Source organism: Zingiber officinale, chromosome 4A (genome assembly GCF_018446385.1).
Source record: "Zingiber officinale cultivar Zhangliang chromosome 4A, Zo_v1.1, whole genome shotgun sequence".
NCBI classification, from domain to species: domain Eukaryota; kingdom Viridiplantae; phylum Streptophyta; class Magnoliopsida; order Zingiberales; family Zingiberaceae; genus Zingiber; species Zingiber officinale.
In genome coordinates, this window is record NC_055992.1 from 27,811,304 (window position 1) to 27,818,300 (window position 6,997).

At 38.0% G+C, this 6,997-nt stretch overlaps 1 non-coding gene across 1 annotated transcript; it reads left to right on the top strand.

The window, feature by feature from the left end:
• Positions 1-3,513: 3,513 nt before the first annotated feature.
• Positions 3,514-3,619, top strand: LOC121973917. Its single transcript, XR_006109822.1, has one exon. It is a non-coding gene; the product is annotated as a small nucleolar RNA R71 (small nucleolar RNA).
• Positions 3,620-6,997: the final 3,378 nt, after the last annotated feature.

The window sequence follows — 6,997 nt, forward strand, 5'->3', positions numbered from 1 at the left end:
ATATAGAATAGGGGTTTGGGCGCCACACAACTCCGAGACACAGCCGTGTGAAGCTCACACGGCCTGTGCTACTCCCCTCTCTGCTCAACTCACACGGCCGTGTGTGAGACACGATCGTGGTATGCTTTGCCACTGCTCCATTTTGCACGGCCGTATCTACACGGCCTTCTCTGCCTCCAGCTCTGGAGCTCTTTCACGGTCGTGTGGTGCATACGACCAGGGCTTGCTTGGCCTCTGGAAATGTTGCACGGTCGTGTAGATATACAAGGTCATGTACTGCTTCAGCTCTGGAGGGCTTGCACGACTGTGTAGTGCACACGGCCATGAACGTTCTTTGCTCCAAACATGGCACGACCGTGTAATACACACATGGTCGTGGCCACTTCCTCGTCTGCTGCAACGACACGGGTGGTGATCACCACACGGCCTTAGCAACCCCCCATGTCAGGGTCGTGTAGCACTCAAGCCTCTTCCTTCATCCATTGTAATTTTTTCCTCGAACATTAATTCCTCTCCAAAATCGACTCCTGCGGATAGAAAATGTACAAAAGCATATCTCCGAACAAAAAGAGTAAATATGCTAAAAGCAAAGCTGGAAGTACGAAAATGCATAGATAAAGCATGTGCAAAGTATATGAATGCGGGTCAAAACATGCTAAACAAGAGTATACAATCTACGCACATCACACCCCCAGATTTAAACCTTCGCTTCTCCTCAAGCAAAACCCGCAATCTAGATTCATGTGGTTAAATAGTGCATCATAATATCTAGAAAATTAATCTAATCCTATCAGATGATTTCATTGGTGAGTAAGATACAAAAGTAGCTTGAGTATGACCTAAGTAGTAGTCCTCCGTGCTTAGTGCAATAGTGGCCTAAATTTTTCAATATTCAATCCCTAAGTCTAGTCAAGTCGTCATAAAATTGTGTTCCTTATGCTTCTGGCGATAGACACTTACTTGCCACACGCAAGGTTCATTCCCCATAAAAATACTATGTATCGTCTACACAAGGTCTCAAAGGAATAATCAGTATCAAGAGAAACATAGCATTCATTTCCCCAGTAACGTAACTCGGTCTCAAAGGGGTGAATTACTAGTTTCCACTCACGATAACTATTTTTTCTCCCTTATTTTTTTTTCTTTGAATGCTTTCAAAGTATCAAACTTGAACAAACTTTCATTTTTTGTTCTTGGGATTGATTTTTCCAAATGAACTTACATGATTTGAGTTTATCCAGTAACCAAAATATAGTTAAAAGGTCATTATAGAAGCACAAGTACTAGTCTAATTCTATGAATCGTGACTATTTTAGAGTTATCAACCATCAAAAATAGGCATAGTGTATAGAGATCCTAAAACAAGGTCAATACTTAAACTCTTATAGTAAAAACATTGCTCACTTCATGCTATCATAGATAGAAAAAGATAGATCACTAAACATAATAGCACCATAAGTAACCAATAAACCACATGGAATCTAGAATAAACCTGCTAGTATTTTGCAATAAGGGCAAACAAACATGATGTGATGAATCATGCAACTAGAAAATTTTATTAGGCAAAAAGAAATGAGCAAACTAAACCAAATGCATCTAATGCACCCCAGACTTAAAATTTTCATTGTCCCAATGAAAACTAAAAATAATGTGGAGGAGATAAAAAAGAAGAGAAGTTACCAAATGATGTGTGACAAATGTCCATGTCATGAACTTCTCCATCATGTAGTTACACTCCTCCTAATCTTTGAGTCCCATAAAAGAAAATAGACAATAAAAATTAAGTAGAGGATACAAATTTATTATAAAAAAAGAAATGAAACTAGAAAGAAACTAAAAATATGAATGACAATAAGATTGAAGAACTTGGGTTACCACCCAAGAAGCATTTGTTTAAGGTCATTAGCTCGACCACCTCATAAGATTCATCTAAATCTCGCTCTTGGAGGGGTAAGATATTTCAACACCCTCCTACCAGGGGCTATTATTATGGAGGGAGCTTTCAATATAGGAGATATAAAGTGAAGTATCACTCTCTCCATCTTTGTCTTCTTTAAAGTTCTTTCAGGTGGTCGAAGACGGTTAAGATTGAGCTTCCAATCATTAGCCCAAGTGAAATCTGCACATGCCAAGAAAGTACAAATCTCCCACAAACATATTAGATAAGATAGAGCCATAACCATATTAAGATAAGCAGAATAAGAAATAAAAACTGAATCACATCCAACAAAGTCAATGATAGGTACCTCTATAAAATTTTCCAAAAGATCACAAGAAGTACTTACCTTGCTTTGTTGAGAGATACCTGATATTTCTAAACATGTGAATGTGACTTCCTCTGAATCAAATGATGGTTCTGGCTCAGGTGTTGGTGATATCAAAGATGGTGATTCTTGAGACTCAACCATGTCTACATGAGTCCCTACACATTGGTCCACAACATGCTCAATCCTTGCAACTCTTACAACATCTAAGGATTGTATGGACAAAGGAGGTGATTCTTGAGATGCTGCTTCCACAACACAGCTCCCTACACATTGTTCCATATCAACATCATCAACACAAACATCAAAAAATAAACCAACATCAATATCCTCAATAGGAGAATCAACTATAGGAGGATCAATAACTTCACTTATAGTTTTAAGTTTATTTACCACATCACATTCATCATCTGAAAATTCAATTTCACTATAACTTCCAATAAAACCTGGAGGTAGATCTAAAAACTCATTATCCACTGCATTATCATCACAATCCTCATCTGAAGAGTCTTCATCTTTATACACACTATAAAATCTGCACTCAACCTTACCAGTGTCACAGAATTTTTTAAAGTAATTGTTCTCATTGACCCCCACTAACCTTTGTAGAAAAGGAACTCTTAGTGAAGGTCTTGGGAAAGGTACTTCTAATTTCCCATATTCTCTTTTAGCTTGTGTAGAGGTTTAACTTGCTTATCTAGTGTTGGTATGATCAATCATTGAGGGAAAGGTACTTGTGACATTTGGGAACCTTTAGGAATAATGGAACTGAGTTCATGTGATCTTCTATTGTCCTTCTCTTCAATTCTAAGCATGTCCTTTTTCAGAAGTTCTTCATGATTCTTTCCACTTCTTAACTTAAGATCATTATCATTTACACTAGATCTTTTCTGTGAAGGAGGAAGGTCTTCATTGAACCATTTTGAAACTATGCTATTAATCTTTTCCTCCAAATGTTTGAACTCCTCATTCTGTGACTTGTGAACTTTAACTTTCTTGGATGGTTGAGCTGCATTTTGTTTAACAAGCTCTCTTACATTTATGGCTTGCACTTCTTGAATTTTTTAGGGAGATTCTATCCAAATTTTGTTCGACCATTCATGGAGGTTCAATGCCACTTGATCAATTAACATATATGCTTCATCTACACTCTTATCCATAAAAGAACCTCCAGCTGATGAATCTAACAAACACTTATCTGAGAAAAAAAACTCCCCAATAGAATATGTGCAGGGTTAGTCATTTTTCTAAACCATGATGAGGGCACTGTCTTTGAAGACTCTTGAATCTATCTCATGCTTCAAATAATGATTCTCCATATGTCTTAGCAAAATTTGTTATGCAATTCCTCATATACATTGTTCTACTTGGAGGGAAAAAAATGATTCAGAAATTGCTTCTCCAATTGCTCCCAACTTGTGATACTTTGAGGATGGAGAGAATATAACCAAGTCCTTTCTTTATCCTTGATACTGAAAGGAAATGTCATCAATCGAACTGCATCTACTGACACTCCTTCACATTTCACCCTATCATAAATCTCTAAAAATGTTTCAAGATGCAGATAAGAACTTTCTGATACTTCTCCTCCAAATTTATGACCTTATATCATGAAAATTAACTCTGGGTCTAGTTGGAAACTTTCTGCTTCAATTTGAGGTTGCACAATGGGAGATAAAAATCTTGCAGAAAAGGATGTAGAAAAATTTCTCATGGGCCTGCTTGACATGTTAATGCTCATGGATATTCAAGAAAAAAATTATTAGAAGTTGAAGAATCAAAGACAAGAAATAAAATGCAATATAAAAAGCAAGAAAGAAAATCCAAAATTTAAATTGCAAGAAAGAAAGTGCATAATGAAAAAAAGAAAGAAAAGACAAGAGGAAGAAGAAAAATGTCTAGAATAATTCATATGTTAATCAACTAACGTGTTTATAAGTTCTTGTTATTCTTCACGCCTTTATGAAGTTTAATCTTCTCATATACAAGAACAATATTGAAAGATATGTTTACAAAATAAAAGTAGAAAGAAATTTAAATCAAAATAAAAACAGAGAAAAGCTAGACTAAAATGCTAGAAATCAAGAATACATAATTAGAATTAGAATTGCAACAAAACAAATTGTCAAGAAATAGAAAGATATGTAAAAATTATGAAAACAGAATTCTAAAGATTAGCTACAACTATGTTAATGAAAAGAAAAGAAAAGTTATGTTTAGTCTAACTCAATTGATAACCTCTAATGTTATAGTGCAGTCCTCGGCAACGACGCCAAAAACTTGTTGACGCTCCGCAAGTGTACGGAAATATCGTAAGTAATAATAAAAGATATCGTATCCACAGGGACTGGAATAACCACTAAAGATTTCTCAACGGGAATTAGCTAAACAACTAATCAATTGGTTTTCAGAAACTAAGTGCAACTAATGAACATCAACATAGAAATAAAAGAAATAGAAACAAGAATAAGGGCTATGATAAATGGATGTTCTAGGAGTTTTGGTTTCTTTGTAAGGTTAATCAATGTAAATGATCTACCAAATCTTATTCCTCAATTGTCCATCATTTGTAGAAGGTTGTCGATTCTCTCTTGCAATAGACAACCGGCCTAGAACTAAAATCTATACCTAAATGTGATCAATTAAGAATGAATCTATGTTGTCCTTACACGGGCTTGCCTATCACGTGCGTCCCTCGGATAATCAACATAAGAATTCATCACTCCTCAACCACATCAAGAAATAAAATATGAATGCATACAATCTATCCTACCCCCTTGAATGACCCTATATCACCCTCAAGATCATCCCTCAAATGTCCTTACACAGGCTTGTCTGTCACGAACGTCCCTCAGAAAATTGAATGAGAGATTATCTCTACAAGATCCACAAGGTATTCAAACATTCAATCAAGAATGGGAATTAGGTCCAAATCATAACAATCCACACAAGATTGAATAGGTACAAACAGGATAAAATTGTAGAAATAGGAAATTGACAAATCCACAAGAATTTTACATCAATTCAACTTACAAATACTCCCTCCATCCTAGAACAAAGAGATCTAATCCATAGAATGAGGAAGGAAATCCGTAAAGAGAAAGATTACAAGCATTCTTGATCCCTAAATCTAAGAAAAGAGAGGGAGAAAGCTTATCTACGATGAAGAACGTCTTCAGATCCAATCCTCGATTCCGGAGACGATACTGAAGATATACCCTTGAATCACCGGAAAATCCCTCCAAGATGGAGAGGAATCACCCAAATCTTGCTCTCTCCCAAAAGGGAGAAGATCCCCTTTTAAATCATGAAGAAGGCCTGTGTTACTCCCCTCTCTGCTCAACTCACACGGCCGTGTGTGAGACACGATCGTGGTATGCTTTATCACTGCTCCCCTTTGCACGGCCATGTAGATCTACACGACATGCTCTTCCTCCGGCTCTAGAGCTCTTTCATGGCCGTGTGGTGCACACAGCCAGGGCTTGCTTGGCCTTTGGAAATGTTGCACGGTCGTGTATGTCTACACGGCCATGTACTACTTCAGCTCTGGAGGGCTTGCATGACCGTGTAGTGAACACGACCATGAACTTTCTTTACTTCAAACCTGGCACGGCCATGGCCACTTCCTCCTTTGCTGCAACCACACGAGTGGTGATCACCACACGGCCTGAGCAACCCCCCATATTAGGGTCGTGTGGCACTCAAGCCTCTTCCTTCATCCATTGTAATTTTTTCCTCGGACATTAATTCCTCTCCAAAATCGACTCCTGCGTACAGAAAATGCACAAAAGTATATCTCCGAACAAAAAGAGTAAATATGCTAAAAGCAAAGTTGGAAGTACGAAAATGCATAGATAAAGCATGTGCAAAGTATGTGAATGTACGTCAAAATATGCTAAACAAGAGTATACAATCTACGCACATCAGGTATTCAACTAGAAAAAAACTTACAGTGATTATCAAACAAAGATACCTTCCCACTTCAAGCTAATAAAAATGCATCAGACTTTGTTATGCAATATGAGCATGCTAATTTACCGGTCGTGCTCCATGCCAACAATATTGAGTATGCTAAAAAATCACTAATCATCTATAATAAGGTAGCATACAATGTAAAACTTTCTTTGCCTACCGAACTCATATGCTCGAGTGACCCTACCATGCCTCGGACCGCTAATGTTAAACTTTCTTTACACTGGGTTGATCCTTTATGCCTGACGGATCATTCATACTCGGTCGGTCTTTTATATTTGATCGAGCCCCGCCTACCGGTCTTATATGCTTCGCAGATCCACTGTGCTCGACCGGTCTATGGAGCTCGGCCGATCATGCCTTATCGGCTGAAGTTAATCAATCGGGTGTATATAAGCCTTCTCTCCAGGTCGACCCTCCCTCGGTCGGCTTTTGTCTGTCGAACTTATATTCTCGGTCGGTCTATTTCTTTCGACCTATCTCTGTCTTCCATACGTGTAGCGACCCCCTTACCTAGTTAAACCTTTTCCTGGTGGCCCCTCATCTCGCTCGTTTCAGCCTTCCTTGTCCTTATTATCCGCTTTCCTTCTCCTGCAAAGGGTCCACCTACCATAACCCATATCACTAGCCTCCCCTTCAAGTCTAGTCGAAGGAGGTGTAGCCGACTGACTAGACCTAAGTCTATTTCTGACCTCTTGATACCCTTTGTGGCAACTCTGCGATAACTTTTACAATGATCTTGTGACATTTTTTACAGTGAT